At 48.0% G+C, this 16,113-nt stretch overlaps 1 protein-coding gene across 2 annotated transcripts in view; it reads right to left on the bottom strand.

The window, feature by feature from the left end:
- LOC143766213 (uncharacterized) overlaps nt 1-10,627 on the bottom strand; it is a 59,685-nt gene extending 49,058 nt beyond the window's left edge. The window contains exon 1 of one of the 2 annotated variants that reach the window (XM_077253715.1): nt 10,581-10,627. The gene's annotated coding sequence lies outside the window, so the exon portion shown is untranslated. Of the gene's footprint in view, nt 1-10,494 lie in introns of both variants that reach the window. The other variant, XM_077253714.1, reaches the window with a different exon arrangement.
- Between the last annotated feature and the right edge of the window lie 5,486 nt (nt 10,628-16,113).

A 16,113-nucleotide genomic window follows, 5' to 3' on the forward strand; every position in this document is an offset into this window, starting at 1 on the left:
CTTTAGCAATACGCATAAGATCCTCCAAGGATATCAAGGGAATAAATATTGCAGATCGTACGGATACCATTGGCCTATATGCTGATGATATGATAATATTTATGGATAAAATAGAAGAAACTCTACCACAAGTGATAGCAACCATAGATAAATTTAGCAAATTTTCTGGCCTATATATAAATTGGGATAAATCTGCCCTGATGCCTCTATCTCATACTGCGGCTCCCTGTCTTGGGATTCCCACGTCGCTACCTGTGGTTTCCAACTTCAAATATCTGGGTATTCATATGTCTCAATACAGTCGGTTAGACCTACAACAAAACATTTACCCACTGCTGGATTTGGTCAAGTCTAAATTTATAACATGGAGTAGACTCCCCCTCTCAGTTGCAGGCCGCATTAATTTAATTAAGATGATACTGCTTCCCAAACTCAATTATTGTTTTCAACATAGTGCTGTACCAATACCCAAGTCATTTTTCGCAAAATTAAACTCCCTAATTACATCCTTTATATGGGGAAAGGCCAGACCCAAACTCAAACTATCTATTTTACAGAGACCGAAAAAGGGGGGTGGAGCGGCTTTACCAGACCTCTATTTGTACTACCTTGCCGGACAGGCTAAGGCGATAAGTAAGTGGATGCCAGATAGCTCCCTACCTAATTCTGAGAGTCATTTAATTCATTCTGCCCAGATTAATTGCCCACTGGGATTCTTGGAGATGGAGAAAGTTGGTACTTGTCGTCTGTTACCTATGCTCCGGCTGGCGAGACTGATATGGAGACAAATAAAAAGAATTATTAAATTTATGGATATCATAGCCGAGATGCCACTGTGGAACAATGGTTATATACCTGAACTACTAAATCATCCATCCACTGATTTCTGGATCTCTCACGGTGTTCTCTCGGTAAACGATATACATAACCAGGGGATTTTTGTAACCTTTGAACAACTGCGAAATAATTACAACATCCCTAGGTCTCAATTCTTTAGGTATTTACAACTAAGGTCAGCTTTCCAATCACACATGCGAAATGTGGGTACGGGTCGGGCGATCTCTTCTTTGCCTTTAATAGGTATCCTCAAATCGCAGGGTCCTCAAGGACTTATATCCTCTCTATATACATATCTGCTATCCATGGGAGATGGGTCGGTCATCAACTCTGTCAAGGGGAAATGGGAGGAACTCCTTCCCGATGTACTGGGAGAGGATTGGGAGGATATTCTTGAATCTTCAACTAAAGTTTCCCCTTCAATCAATAATAGAATGACCCAGTTATATATCATATATCAGGCCTATTTAACCCCGACACGGCTCTTTAAAATGGGCCGCTTGCATTCGTCAGATTGTTTACGATGTCATGCGCCCAATGCTGATTTTGTTCATATGATCTGGAGGTGCCCTGTAGTTCTTCATTACTGGAGAGAGGTGACGACACTATTAACATCGTTATTGTCGATCTCTGTCCCGCTTGAACCGTTGACCTGTTTGTTCGGGGTGTGGGACATGGAGACCTGGGATCTTCACACTGGGATCTTTCTCCGAGAGACGCTCTTTTTGGCAAGGAAGGTATTGGCGTTAAGATGGATGGGTGGCTCCCCCCCGACCCTTAGAGTTTGGATCGATCTGGTGAACTCAATTATCCCATATGAAAAAACAATGTATCAAAATAGAGGATGTCCAGGTAAATTTGAGAAGATATGGGGCAGATGGAACTCCTCTTGTCATACTCTATAGTCTGCACTGACTAGACATCTACATAGGAGGGTGGGCTTGTGGTGTTTGGGGACATCGCTCATAGAGCAGGATTTAACTCTGTTTTCTTTTGGCGACTTACTGTTACTGTTAGTGGTTAAAGTTAAGTTGTATTATAGGTAGTTTTCTCTTATAAGTAACTAATGATTTACCATGCACATTTCATTATTCTGTAACTTCTGATATGATGTTGCTCTACAACTATTTGTATGTCACGGTATAATTGATGGTAATTGCAAATGTGTGCACTGTTTGTTTATACTGAACTAATAAACGAATTTAAAAAAAAAAAATAAATCCCATATATGTTAGGCCACAGCTGAATACGTTTCTCATAGTTCATCTTCCATAGCGCTAATTCTCGACTCACTTAGGCCTCTTTCTCAATTTCGTGTCTTCAATACGCGTGGTGACAGTTTTCACACGTACACACATTCAAGTGAATGGGTCTGTACACATGTCAGTTTGTTTCCACGGACTGCGTGTCCATGGGCAAAATATTCTGACATGTTTTTAACAGCAGCAAGGGCTGCAAAACGTGCTGCACACGAATGACACACAGGGATGTCATCTATGTGACACGTACCGGCGCCTGAAAAGCAGTGGTACAGTTAGTTCTGTTCCCCGGCGACAGGTGCTGAAGACGGCTCTCATCCTTCTCCCCTGCTCTGCCGGCAATCAGCGCAAATAGGGGAGAATGATGAGAGATATATTCAACTGACAACGACAACAGGTGGTGGCTACAGGGCAAGTGGGAAGAGCCAGATAAAGTGCCAAAATTAGTGCATCTAATAGATGTGCCTTTTATGGGCAGATGCAAGCTGCTATTTTTAGGCTGGGGGCCTATATCATGGGCCCCTTACCAGCCTGAGAATACCAGCCCCCAATTGTCTGCTTTAGCAAGGCTGGTTGTCAAAAACGGGGGGACCCCACGCTGCTTTTAGAATTAATTAAATAATTGTAAAAAAAAAAAAAACTGCGTGGGGACCCCTCTATTCTTGATAATCAGCCTTGTTGAAGCTGAAAGCTGAGGGTCGCAGCCCCCAGCTGTGAGTTTGTGTTGCTGGTTATAGAAAATACAGGGGAAAAAGCCGGATTACTCACCGGTAATGCTCTTTTAGTGAGTCCACGACAGCACCCCACTGGAGAGAGGGATCCGCCCCGCAGGAACAGGAAACCTATTGAGAAATAAAAGAGGGCGGTCCGCCTCTCCTCCTCAGTTTTGATTTCAGAGTACCCGGAGGACCGCCAGTATTAGGCAAATATCATTTATTTCATTCTTTAAACTTATTTGCTTATGATTAAAAGGAATTTACTCAATCAGTATTATATTGATCTAGGGCGGGATGTAAGAGGGTGCTGTCGTGGACTCACTAAAAGAGCATTACCGGTGAGTAATCCGGCTTTTTACTCTTCGCCACGACAGCACCCCACTGGAGATCTTTCAGAGACCATCACCTAGGGAGGGGACCACCGTGCTGAGGACAGTCCTGCCAAAGTCTAGGTCAGAAGTTGACGATAGGTCTAGCCTATAGTGGTTATAAAATGTAGAAGGATTTGACCACGTTGCCGCCTTACATATAGTTTCAATCGGGACGTCTCCCCTCTCTGCCCAGGAGGATGCCATCGCTCTGGTGGAGTGTGCCGTTATGCCTTCCGGAGGGATTTCTTTCCTCGCGGAGTAAGCCAGTCTGATAGATTCTCTGATCCACCGGGATAAGGTGCTTTTTGTTACTCCATGACCCTTCTTGACACCCTGGAAGGAAATAAACAGAGCCCTACTCTGTCGCCAGCTGCTGGTCTTTTCAATGTATTTTAACACTACTCTTTTAACGTCTAGAGTGTGATATTTTTGTTCTTCAGGAGTGGATGGATTACTGAAGAAAGTGGGCAAGATTATTTCTTGTGACCTGTGGAATTTTTTCGCTACTTTGGGTAGATAGGAAGGGTCTGGTTTAAGAATTAGTTTATCCTGAAAGGTTAACAAAAAAGGTGGATCTATGGAGAGTGCTTGGATGTCACTGATTCTCCTAGCTGAAGTCAGTGCTACCAAGAGGGCCGTCTTTAGTGATAGACATTTAATTGATATTGAGTCTATTGGCTCGAATGGAGAGTCTGTTAGGGCTTGTAAGACTAAATTTAAATCCCAGGGTGGAATCCTAGGTATGTTAACTGGATTCATTCTTTCGCAGGCCGTAATAAATCTGGATACCCATCTATCCCCCGCGATGTTATGGCCATAGAGGGCTCCTAGTGCTGAAACATGAACCTTTAAGGTGTTTACAGTTAGACCCAGTTCTCTCCCTTTTTGAAGAAATTCCAAGATAGAGTATATAGGAATTTCTGATGTATTGGTAGATGTATGGAATTGCAGGAATTTTTTCCATACTCTCGTATAGATTTTTGTGGTGGAGGGTTTCCTACTATGGAGAAGTGTATCAACCAAACCCCCCGAGAACCCTCTTGACCTTAGCATCTGCCTCTCAAGTTCCAGGCCGTCAGGTGAAGATTGTCCACCTGAGGGTGGAAAAACGGACCTTGGAAGAGAAGATTGGGCGTTGAGGGGAGGACCCAAGGATCTGAGATCGACATAGTCTGTAGCCATGAGAACCATGGTCTCTTGGGCCAGAATGGAGCTATCAGTACAACTCTCGCCCCTTCCTCCCTGATTTTGCGTATGACTTGAGGTAGCAATATGATCGGAGGAAACGCGTACGCCAGACTGAACTGCCAAGGGGCTTGGAGAGCGTCCAGAATGTCCGGATGATCCGCTGGTGATAGGGAGGCGAATCTCTGAACTTTTCTGTTTCTTCTTGTGGCGAAGAGATCTATCTGAGGACGGCCCCAAAGAGATACTATGTCCAGGAAAATTTGTTGGTTTAGACACCACTCCCCTTGTCTTAGGGTGTGTCGGCTTAGAAAGTCCGCCTGCTGATTGCTTGCTCCTCTTATGTGCAACGCAGTAAGGGATGCTAGATGATTTTCTGCTAGATTTAAAATTTCCGTAGCAGAAGACATCAGAGTCTCTGATCGCGTACCTCCTTGACGGTTTAGATACGCCACGGTGGTGGTGTTGTCGGACAGGACTCTGACGTTTTTCCCCCGAAGCTGTGGGAGGAAATGGTATAAGGCGTACTTTACAGCATTTAGTTCTTTGAAGTTAGAGGAGCTGCAGCTTTCCTCTATGCTCCATGATCCCTGGCAATAATCATTCCCCATATGAGCGCCCCATCCATGAGGACTGGCGTCAGTGGTTATGGTATGAGATGGCGTTATTACCCATGGAACCCCACTCATCAAATGGTCTGAGTCTAGCCACCACTCTAAGGAAGTTAAAACCTCCTGAGATAAGGTTATTTTTGCATTTAGATGACCCAATAACCGTTTATCCTCTTGTAAAACTTGATGTTGCAGTGTTCTAGTGTGGTGTTGAGCCCATCTTACTGCAGGTATACAAGAGATTAGAGACCCTAATAATGACATAGCCTGTCTTAGGGATATACGTGGATTGTTTATTGCGGCTAGGACTTTGTGTCTGATCAGTGAAATTTTTACCTGTGGCAGAAGACACTTTTGAGATATAGAGTCTAAATGGAACCCCAAGAACGCTTGACGGGAAAGTGGAGTGAGTCTGGATTTGTCGGTATTGATTATCCAGCCCAGGCCCTGTAGAGAGGAAATTGTGTGAGCTAAACGGTCAGTACATTGAGTAGCTGAATTTCCTATTACCAGAAAATCATCCAGATAGGGCACAATCAAGGTTTCCTTCTGGCGAAGGTAGGCCATCACCTCTAGCATTATCTTGGTGAAGATCCTCGGTGCTGTTGAGAGGCCGAAGGGCAGGGCCACATATTGAAAATGATGAACCTCGTTGTTGATTTTTACCGCCACCCTGAGGAATTTCTGGTATCTGTTATGAATAGGGAGATGATAATATGCATCTTTTAGATCAATGCCCCCCATCATACAATTTGGGAAGAGGAGCTTTATGGTGGATCTAATGGACTCCATTTTAAAGGTATAATTTTCGATAAATAAGTTGAGTTTTTTAAGGTTAATGATTGTCCTGAAAGAACCGTCGGGTTTAGAAATTAAGAATAGGGGAAAGTAGAACCCCCTACCCTCCTGTCCCACCGGAACTTGGACTAGGACCCGTTTTGATAATAGGGTTTGAATTTCAAGCTCTAACGCCTGTTGCTGTATAGGCGAGCTGAAAGATGTTATAATATAAGACTCGTGGGGGACACGAGAGAATTTTAATTTAATTCCATCTCGGATGATATTTAAAACCCACGAGCTGGATGTTATCTTTTCCCATTGAGTGGCGAAAAACTTCAATCTACCCCCAACTGGTATATCCTCAGTATTTGTTATCTTTTGAGGGGTTGGGTCTTCTGAACATGGTACCTCTCTGCTTTTCATCTTTAGCGGTCCATGTTGTAGACCTATCCGTTTGCTTTCTTTTGCCAAACGGTCTCCTTTTGAAGGCTCTCCTATAAAAAGGAATGGAAGAGTCAGGAAAAGCTTTTTTCCTGTCTTTCGCCTTCTTTAGTATGTCATCTAGAGTTTTGCCAAAGAGGAACTCACCCTCACATGGGATGGCGCATATTTTAGATTTTGACTGCGCATCGCCCTTCCAGCTTTTCATCCATAGTGCACGCCTTGCGTTGTTTACCAGACCTGCAGACCTTGCCGCTAACCGAAGGGAGTCCGCGGATGCGTCCGCCATAAAGGCTGCTGCACCCCGTATTAAGGGGATGGCTGCCCGTAATTTCTCTCTTGGGGTTTTATTCTCAATTTGTTGGTCCAATTGATCTATCCATATGAGCATTGATCTGGCTGTGCAAGTGCTTGCTACTGCTGGCTTAAATATTCCCGTAGTTGCCTCCCAGGATCTTTTTAGGGAGGACTCGGCTTTGCGATCTAGAGGATCCGAGAGCAGTCCCGCATCTTCTACAGGCAGAGTTGACTGCTTCGAGGTAGAGGCTACAGCAGCATCAACTTTAGGGACTTTTGTCCATGTGAGAAGCTCGTCGTCACTAAACGGGTATTTTCGTTTTGACGATGAGGGTAAAAAGCTTCTCTGATCTTGCTTTTCCCACTCCCTTTTTATTAACGCTTTCACTGCCGGTATGACCGGAAAGCATCTCCTTTTTCTCTCTGCCAAACCCGCAAACATTATATCTTGCGTGGTTTGTGCTCCTTTTGTCTCTTCACACCCCATAGTGTCTCGTATTGATTTCACTAAATTGTCCACACTTTCCACCGGGAAGCAAGGACGTCCCTCAATTTCAGACGATGAAGATGATGATGATGATGATGACGACAGGGAGGCGTCTGAACACACAACCTGGTCACTGTCTGAATTTGACGAGGGTGTCGGTATTTTGGGTTTGGCTTTATGCGGTTTATCTTGGGATATGGCTCTTAATTCTTCCCTGATAATGGTACGCAAGTCCGTAATGGACATTGCCGCTCCTTGTGTGGTTTCAGATATACAGCCTTGACAAAGTTTTTTGGGGTATGAGTCGGGTAGGGGCTGGCTACATAGAGCACATTCTTTATGTTTTGTTTTTTCACGTTTTTTACCCTGACCCGTGCGCTGATGAGAGAAGGAGGAGGGAGAGAGAGAGAGGGGAAATAGCATTAGCTTAATAGGTAGAGTCACTCACACTCACCCAGTGAAGCTGAAAATACCGGATCAGAAGCCCGAGATCCTGTCCTGGATCTGATCACCGAACCGCTCTTATGACCGGTGTCTGAAGATCCTTTGCTGGGACGATCTTTGGCAGGGGGTACTTGGTCTCCTGTTTCAGGGTCCATGGCACCTGGGGATGACATCTTACATCGCCAGATAGTAGCGCTCATTTGATTTAAATATGGCGCCTAAGCGTCCTCCATCTTGCGCATGCGCAAGGACCGCACCTTCCCCCCGCCGCCGGCCGCAGCTTGGATACTCCGGAAGTTCAAACTATACTTCCGGGTAATCCTTGGTGGTGGTCGGCGCGTGCGCAGTCCGAGCCCCGGACTCACTTCCGGAACGCTGTCCTCACCTGCTCAGCGAGGATTCCGGCGCCTGCTATTGCCACCTGCTTCGGAAACGATGCCCGGCGGCCTTACCCGGACCAGGTCATCATCCGGGCTTCTGTCAGGCGAGGAGGGAGCCGTCAAACGGATCTCCCCCGACGCTGCCTCTGGACTGCAGCCCCTGCCGTTCTTAAAAGACACCGCACAGGCGGCGTGCATGCCCAGGTATTTTTTCTTCATAGAAATCCTGTCGTTCCTGCAGGAACAGGAAACCTAAACTGAGGAGGAGAGGCGGACCGCCCTCTTTTATTTCTCAATAGGTTTCCTGTTCCTGCGGGGCGGATCCCTCTCTCCAGTGGGGTGCTGTCGTGGCGAAGAGTAAAACACAGTTTTATTTATTTATTCATGGCGCCTACTGTCACTGTTATTAGAGGCAGCAGGAGTAGGCTGATGGGAGTAATATATGCCGTATTTTCTGGTGTATAAGATGACTGGGCGTATAAGACGACCCCCAACTTTTCCATATATAATATGGAATTTGGGATATTCCCGCCGTATAAGACGGGGGTCATCTTATACGCCCAGTCATCTTATATGGCGTGTGGTTCCCAGGGTCTGAAGGAGAGGAGACTCTCCTTCAGGCCCTGGGATCCATATTCATGTAAAAAATAAAGAATAAAAAAAAAAAATATGGATATACTCACCCCTCCGAGAAGCCTGGCTGTCACCGCTGCAAGCGTCTGCCTCCGTTCCTAAGAATTGCAGAGCGTGAAGGACCTTCGATGACGTCGCGGTCCTGTGATTGGTCCGTGGCCGCTCATGTGACCGGTCACCACGCCCATTTTGCACTGCTGATCACACTGTTTCATATACAATAATTATAAACAAAAAAATATGGCCACACAGTGCCCCATACTATATAATGGCCACACATGATGCCCCATACTGTATGATGACCACACATGATGCTCCATACTGTATAATGACCGCACATGATGCTGCATACTGTATAATGACCGCACATGATGCTTCATACTGTATAATAACCACATGAGGCTCCATACTGTATAATGACCGCACATGATGCTGCATACTGTATAATGACCGCACAAGATGCTCCATACTGTATAATGACCGCACATGATGCACCATACTGTATAATGACCGCACATGATGCTCCATACTGTATAATGACCCCACATGATGCTCCATACTGTATAATGGCCCCACATGATTCTTCATACTGTATACTGGCCGCACATGATGCTCCATACTGTATACTGGCCGCACATGATGCTCCATACTGTATACTGGCCGCACATGATGCTCCATACTGTATAATGACCGCACATGATGCTCCATACTGTATAATGACCGCACATGATGCTCTATACTGTATAATGACCGCACATGATGTTCCATACTGTATAATGACCCCACATGATGCTCCATACTGTATAATGACCGCACATGATGCTCTATACTGTATAATGACCGCACATGATGCTGCATACTGTATAATGACCGCACATGATGCTGCATACTGTATAATGACCGCACATGATGCTCTATACTGTATAATGACTGCACATGATGTTCCATACTGTATAATGGCCCCACATGAAGCTCCATACTGTATAATGGCCCCACATGAAGCTCCATACTGTATAATGGCCCCACATGATTCTTCATACTGTATAATGACTGCACATGATGCTCCATACTGTATAATGGCCACACAGTTCTCCATACTGTATAATGATCCCACGTGATGCTTAATACAGTATAATGACCCCCCCCCCCGTATGCATGGCTCATATTCCCCCCCCCCTCCTGTATGCATGGCTCATCTCTCCCCACGCTCCCCCCCCACGCTCCCATCTTGAATGGCGTGGCTTACCGTCCTCCTTCATCCCCCCTACCCTGTCCCCCGTCCCTCATACTTACCTGTTCCTCACCGCACGGCCATCCCTCTCGCTCTGTCCCGGCTCAGCAGCACCTTCTTCCTGGGTGAGCGGTCAGGTGATACCTCATTAAGGTCATGAATATGCGCATATTCATGACCTATAATGAGCAGTACCACGTGACCGCTCATTCAGGAGCGCTGCAGAAGCCGAGACCATCGCTGGAGCAGGGTGAGTATCGTCTTCAAGGAGGGTGGGTGGGAGGCGTCCGGGGGGGCGGGGTCGGTCGGGAGGTGACCCGGCTTTTATAAAAAAAAACAAAAAACCAGCCACAAACCTTGCTCAGGTGCCGCCCCTGTATTGTCCCCGCCCTCGGCACGTAGTGCGGGACAACTAATGTCCCTCCCGGGATCGCGGGGCTGACTGTCAAAATCAGGACAGTCCCGCAGGATCCGGGACGGTTGGGAGGTATGTATGTATATATATATATATATATATATATATATATATATATATATATATAGACTGTATATATGTTTTCATGAATATTTCAGCCCATGGATCCATTGTATGTCCGTTTTGCAAGCCGGTGAGAAAATCTCGCTGTACGGATGCCATACAGATTACATACGGAGGTTTACATGCACAAAATACCCTGCCACACCTTCCCTACGGATGACATATGGATCACTATTTTGGGAACATATCTGCGTATTACGCATGTAAAATACGGACCGTATTTCCCTACGCTGAGTGTGACGCCGCCTTAGAGGAAAAGGAATAAAAAATGTTATGATACTTACGAAGTACAACAGAAAAACACCAGAATAGTCTCAGCACTGAAGGGGTTACTGCCCCCGCCCAATAATGGGGAATCTCCAGCACCTACCTCCACCTGCAGAGCCGCACACCACATATATGGCTGCTCTGTGCGCACAGGACCTGTGATGAGGTCACAGGAGGGGAGGAGTCAGGGATCACATGATCAGGGGCCTCAGTGTATGCAGGACTCTGCTGTGCTGGTTGTCATGGTGCTGGATGAGGGGAAGTTTATGTGTGGGGTCAGGAGGGGTTTACAGTGTGGATGTAGCAGAGCCGCGTGTGTACGAGGTGTACGGAGCGGAGCCGTGTGTGTACGAAGTGGACGAAGTGGAACCGTGTGTGTACGAGGTGTATGGAGCGGAGTCACGTGTGGGTATGAGGTGTACGGAGCAGAGCCGTGTGTACGGAGCAGAGCCGTGTGTGTACGAGGTGTACGGAGCGGAGCCGTGTGTGAACGAGGTGTACGGAGCGGAGCCGTGTGTGTACGAGGTGTACGGAGCAGAGCCGTGTGTGTACGAGGTGTACGGAGCGTAGCCATGTGTACGAGGTGTATGGATCAGGGCCGTGTGTGTATGAGGTGTACGGAGCGGAGCCGTGTGTGTACGAGGTGTACGGAGTGGAGCAGTGTGTGTACGAGGTGTACGGAGCGTAGCCATGTGTACGAGGTGTATGGATCAGGGCCGTGTGTGTACGAGGTGTACGGAGCGGAGCCGTGTGTGTACGAGGTGTACGGAGTGGAGCAGTGTGTGCAAGGTGTACGGAGCAGAGCCGTGAGTGTACAGAGGAGAGCCGTGCATGTTCAAGGTGTACAGAGCGGAGCCGTGTGTGTGCGAGGTATACGGAGCGGAGCCATGCATGTCCGAGGTGTACCGAGCGGAGCCGTGTGTGTACGTGGTGTACGGAGCGGAGCCGTGTGTGCACGATGTGTATGAAGCGGAGCCGTGTGTACGAGGTGTATGGAGCAGAGCCGTGGTTGTACAAGGTGTACGGAGCGGAGCCATGCATGTATGAGGTGTACGGAGTGGAGCCGTGCATGTGCAAGATGTACGGAGTGGAGCCGTGTGTGTGTACGAAGCAGAGCCGTGTGTGTATGAGGTGTACGGAGTAGAGTTGTGCGTGTGTAGGGAGTATGATATATTATGTTTCCATCCATATACTTTCTGTGTTTATATATTTGTTAATATTTGATGGTACTACTACACGATTTAGTGTGTTACCATTCTTACTCATACAATGGTGCTGCTACACTGTTAGGTGTATTACTGTGTTTTGCCAAACATATATATATGTAATGTTATACTTTTTGTGTTGTTGCTGTGTATAGGGAAAGTGTAGTGTCTAATTATTGCCACTAGATGGGGGCACTATAGTATTCGTAGTGTATTCTAGAACATAGTGTAGGTAGATGGTTAATTGTGGGAGGGGCTGCTGTGTGGTAAGTGTATTGTGTTAGGTGAGGTCAGAAGGGCCGCCCTGAGGCTATGTGCACACGTTGCGGATTTTGCTGTGGAGCTGCTGCGGTTCCGCAGTAGCTTTCCATGCATTTACAGTACAATGTAAACCTATGTAAAACGCAATGCACAGTGCCCATGCTGCGGAAAAAAACTTGCGGCAACGCTGCGGTTTACATTCAGCAGCATGTCAATTCTTTGTGCGGATTCCGCAGCGGTTTATACCTGCTCCATAATAGGAATCCGCAGGAGTAAAACCGCAGGTGGAATCAGCATAAAAACCGCAGTAAATCTGCAGGTGAAACGCAGTGCCTTTTACCTGCGGATTTGCAGCACCCCAGGGTCCTGGTCGTTGCAGTAATGTCGTTCTTCCACCAGGGGGAGTGATGTTACGTCTAAAGGCAATAAAGGAGGTCTTCTTACCAGGTATCACAAACCACACAACACACTTCACACTCCAGCCCACCAGGGGGAGCTATGCTCCTATACTAGGGCACTCTTCACAATTAGGTAAAACTGGTGGTCTGGATAGGAAGATAGGCAGAAGCTGACTGGGCTTCACCCAGGCAGCACCTGTCAGCAGGCTCAGACTGGCCCGTAGGGGAACAGGGGAATCCCCCGGTGGGCCCCTGTGCAAACATGGGCCCCCAATCCCACTATATGGGAAGTATTTGGCATTATTCCCATAATTGACTGTGTACAGAAAAAAAGCAGCATCTCCTCATTCATTAACCAAACTACCTAGTTTAGTATTATATAGAGATACAGGAAAATTTGTGAACGAGGGTAGTGTAATATCTGTATGCAGGTGAAAAGTGGGCCCCCGAAGTCTAAGATACTGGTGGGCCCTTGGCACACCAGTCCGACACTGCCTGTCAGGCAGAGAGGGTGGAAGACCACCTAATAGCTGCTGACAGAGTGGGTCCCTGACAGGGGTGGGATCCTGTCAGAGGCCTAGACAGAAGGCCACGGAGCTGCCCCTGCCCGACGTGCGGCAGCATCCTAAGAAAGAGACATTAGAAGAGAATTGTATTGCGGAGGGTGAGAAACAAAGTCATAGCAAAAGGAGAGGAAACCAGCAGGAGTTCTGCCCTGCAAAAGGCTGCCTCCTTTCTGAGGCGCAGGATCCGGTAGCCAGAACACCGAGGGAGTATCATCTCCAAGCTTTGCTCCAGAGACCGGCAGGACAGTTAATTCCATATTAGCTGCCCGACCCATACCCAGGAGGCACGGTGGCAACTTGTGGGGGCCGGCGCGTGCTAGAGTCCCTGTAAAAAAGCCTCAGGCCACCAGTCATACGGGTTTGTCCTATCCATTCCATTAGGGGGACAGAGAGAAAGACAAATAACATCTAGAACACCAACATCAGTTGTGAGGACCTTACCGAGACGCTCAGCAGGGAGGTACTACAACACCCAGGCGCTAGAGGAAAGCTACTGATTTCCACCTGGATAAGGGGACTCTGGATTTGCCTTCAGACCGGCCAGACTCTGCCTACCCTGTGGTCTGTACCCTGGAGTGTGGATGCTGAAGCCTTCAGTAAAGGTAAAGAAACTGCAACCTTGTGTCCTCGTTCTTCACTGCACCTCACACCATCCAACATCTACACTCTGGGAAGCCCTGGGGATACACTTCACCTGTGGAAAGTATACCATCTAGCTGCCATTACATCACCCCAGCGGACCCCTAAGCAGCGTCGGTCACCCTGACCGAATACCACAGGTGGCGTCACGAACATATCCCTTTAAAGACCTTTCCCCCATTTAAAATGGACGTCCCTAGGGCCACGGACCGGGTCAGCCGCCGTGACATCCCCACTGAGAACCGAAGGACCCGGTACCGAGTACCCCATAGCCCTACTGGGGGCGCTCCAGATTTATGAAATCCGCTGCGGAAAAATCTGCAGCCCTCGAAAATACGTGTGCCCGGAGCGTCCACATGCACTCTAGGCCCTGGACACCGCAGCATCCACATAACGTTTGAAGAAGAGAACCCAGCCGGAATTGGCGCATCTTACAGATGCTCCATTTCTGGGACGGCTGCAGGCTGGTATTTGTAGCCAGGGGGGGCCAATATCCATGGCCTCTCTCTAGGCTATGAATATCAGCCCGCAGCTGTCTGCATAGCCTTTCTGGCTATAAAATATAGGGGGACTCCACGTCATTTTTTTGGGGGGTCCCCCTATTTTAATAGCGAGTAAAGGCTACGCAGACAGCTAGGGGCTGTTATTCATAGCCTGGGAGGGGCCATGGGTATTAACCCCTTCCCAGGCTACAAATATTGGCCCCCGGCCGTCAGCTTTCCCCCTCTGGCGCAGAAAATCACGCGGGAGCCCACGCCATGTTTTTTCATTTTTTTTTTTAACTGAAACATATTGTTCATTAACCCCTTTCTGCCAGCTGACTGAATAGTACGTCAGCTGGCAGTATCCCCCCGCTTTGAGGTGGGCTCCGGCGGTGAGCCCACTTCAAAGCTGCAACATGTCAGCTGTTTTCAATAAAAAAAGTTTACATGATCATTAAACGGCGTAGCGAGAAAAGAAATCAAAAGCCAAAATTATGTTTTTTTGGTCGCCGACACAATGCATTAAAATGCAATAACGGGCGATCAAAAGAACATATCTGCACAAAAGTAGTATCATTAAAAATGTCAGCTCGGCACTAAAAAAATAAGCCCTCACCAAACCCGATATCTCAGAAAATATAGACGCTACGGGTATCGGAAAATGGTATCGTCGTCTGTATTTGCTCCATCGTTTTATCCGCCTGTTGATGGTATTATGATGCCACAATAAAGAATTTTGTGCGCTGGACGATATGTGCCTATCCGCTTTCTTTTCAATGGATATACAGATTCTCTTTCTTTGGAAGTGGCACCCGTAATCCTTGGTGTGTTTGCAGCTTCATTAACCCGAGGTCATACAGTTGTGCCTTCATCCTGCCTCTCTCCCATGGTATGCGTTATGTAGAGGGTGTGACAGACCAGTTATGCCCGGCCATGACTGCGCCCCTGGTCGTCCCCTACAGGTGTACGGAGGAAAGCCGTGTATGTACGAGGTGAGCGGAGCCGTGCATTTATGAGGTGTACGGAGTGGAGCTGTGCATGTACGATGTGTATGGAGTAGAGCCATGTGTGTACAAGGTGTACGGAGCGGAGCCGTGCATGTATGAGGTGTACGGAGTAAAGCCGTGCATGTCCGAGGTGTACGGAGCAGAACTGTGCGTGTACGAGGTGTATGGAGCAGAGCCGTGCGTATACAAGGTGTATGGAGCAGAGCTGTGCATGTACGAGGTGTATGGAGCGGAGCCGTGCATGTACGAGGTGTATAGAGCGGAACCTTGTGCATATTATTGTGTCTCCCTTAGCACACCCAGTTTCCCCCTTACAGCCCTGTTTCTCTGTCCTGAGCTCAGTCCCGGAGGTCCGGCGCTCTCTCTTAGGCCGGTTTCACACGTCAGTGATTCCGGTACGTGAGGTGACAGTTTCCTCACGTACCGGAGACACTGACACACGTAGACCCATAAAAATCAATGCATCTGTGCAGATGTCATTGATTTTTTGCGGACCGTGTCTCCGTGTGCCAAACACGGAGACATGTCAGTGTTCGTGGGAGCGCACGTTTTACACGGACCCAATAGAGTCAATGGGTCCGCGTAAAACACGGACCTCACACGGACATTCTCCGTCTGGGGTCCGTGTGCGTGCAGGAGACAGAGCTACAGTAAGCGCTGTCCCCCCCACATGGTGCTGAAGCCGGTATTCATATCTTCCCTGTAGCAGCGTTTGCTACAGAGAAAATATGAAGAATAGTGTTAAAAATAAAGATCCATGTGTCCGCCGCCCCCCCACCCCCTGTGCTCCCCCCCGCTGGTCAGAAAATACTTACCCGCTCCCTCGCTCCTTCCTGGTCTGGCCGCGCCTCCTACTGTATGCGGTCACGTGGGGCCGATCATTTACAATCATGAATAGTCGGCTCCGCCCCTATGGGAGGTGGAGCCACATATTCATGACTGTAAATGATCGGGCCCACGTGACCGCATGCAGGAGAAGCCGCGGCCAGACCAGGAAGGAGCGACAGCCGACGGGGGACCCGGGTAAGTATTTTCTGACCAGCGGGGGGGCGCACAGGGGGTGGGGGGGGCGGCGGAC

The sequence above is a fragment of the Ranitomeya variabilis genome, chromosome 4, assembly GCF_051348905.1.
Source record: "Ranitomeya variabilis isolate aRanVar5 chromosome 4, aRanVar5.hap1, whole genome shotgun sequence".
Taxonomy (NCBI): Eukaryota; Metazoa; Chordata; class Amphibia; order Anura; family Dendrobatidae; genus Ranitomeya; species Ranitomeya variabilis.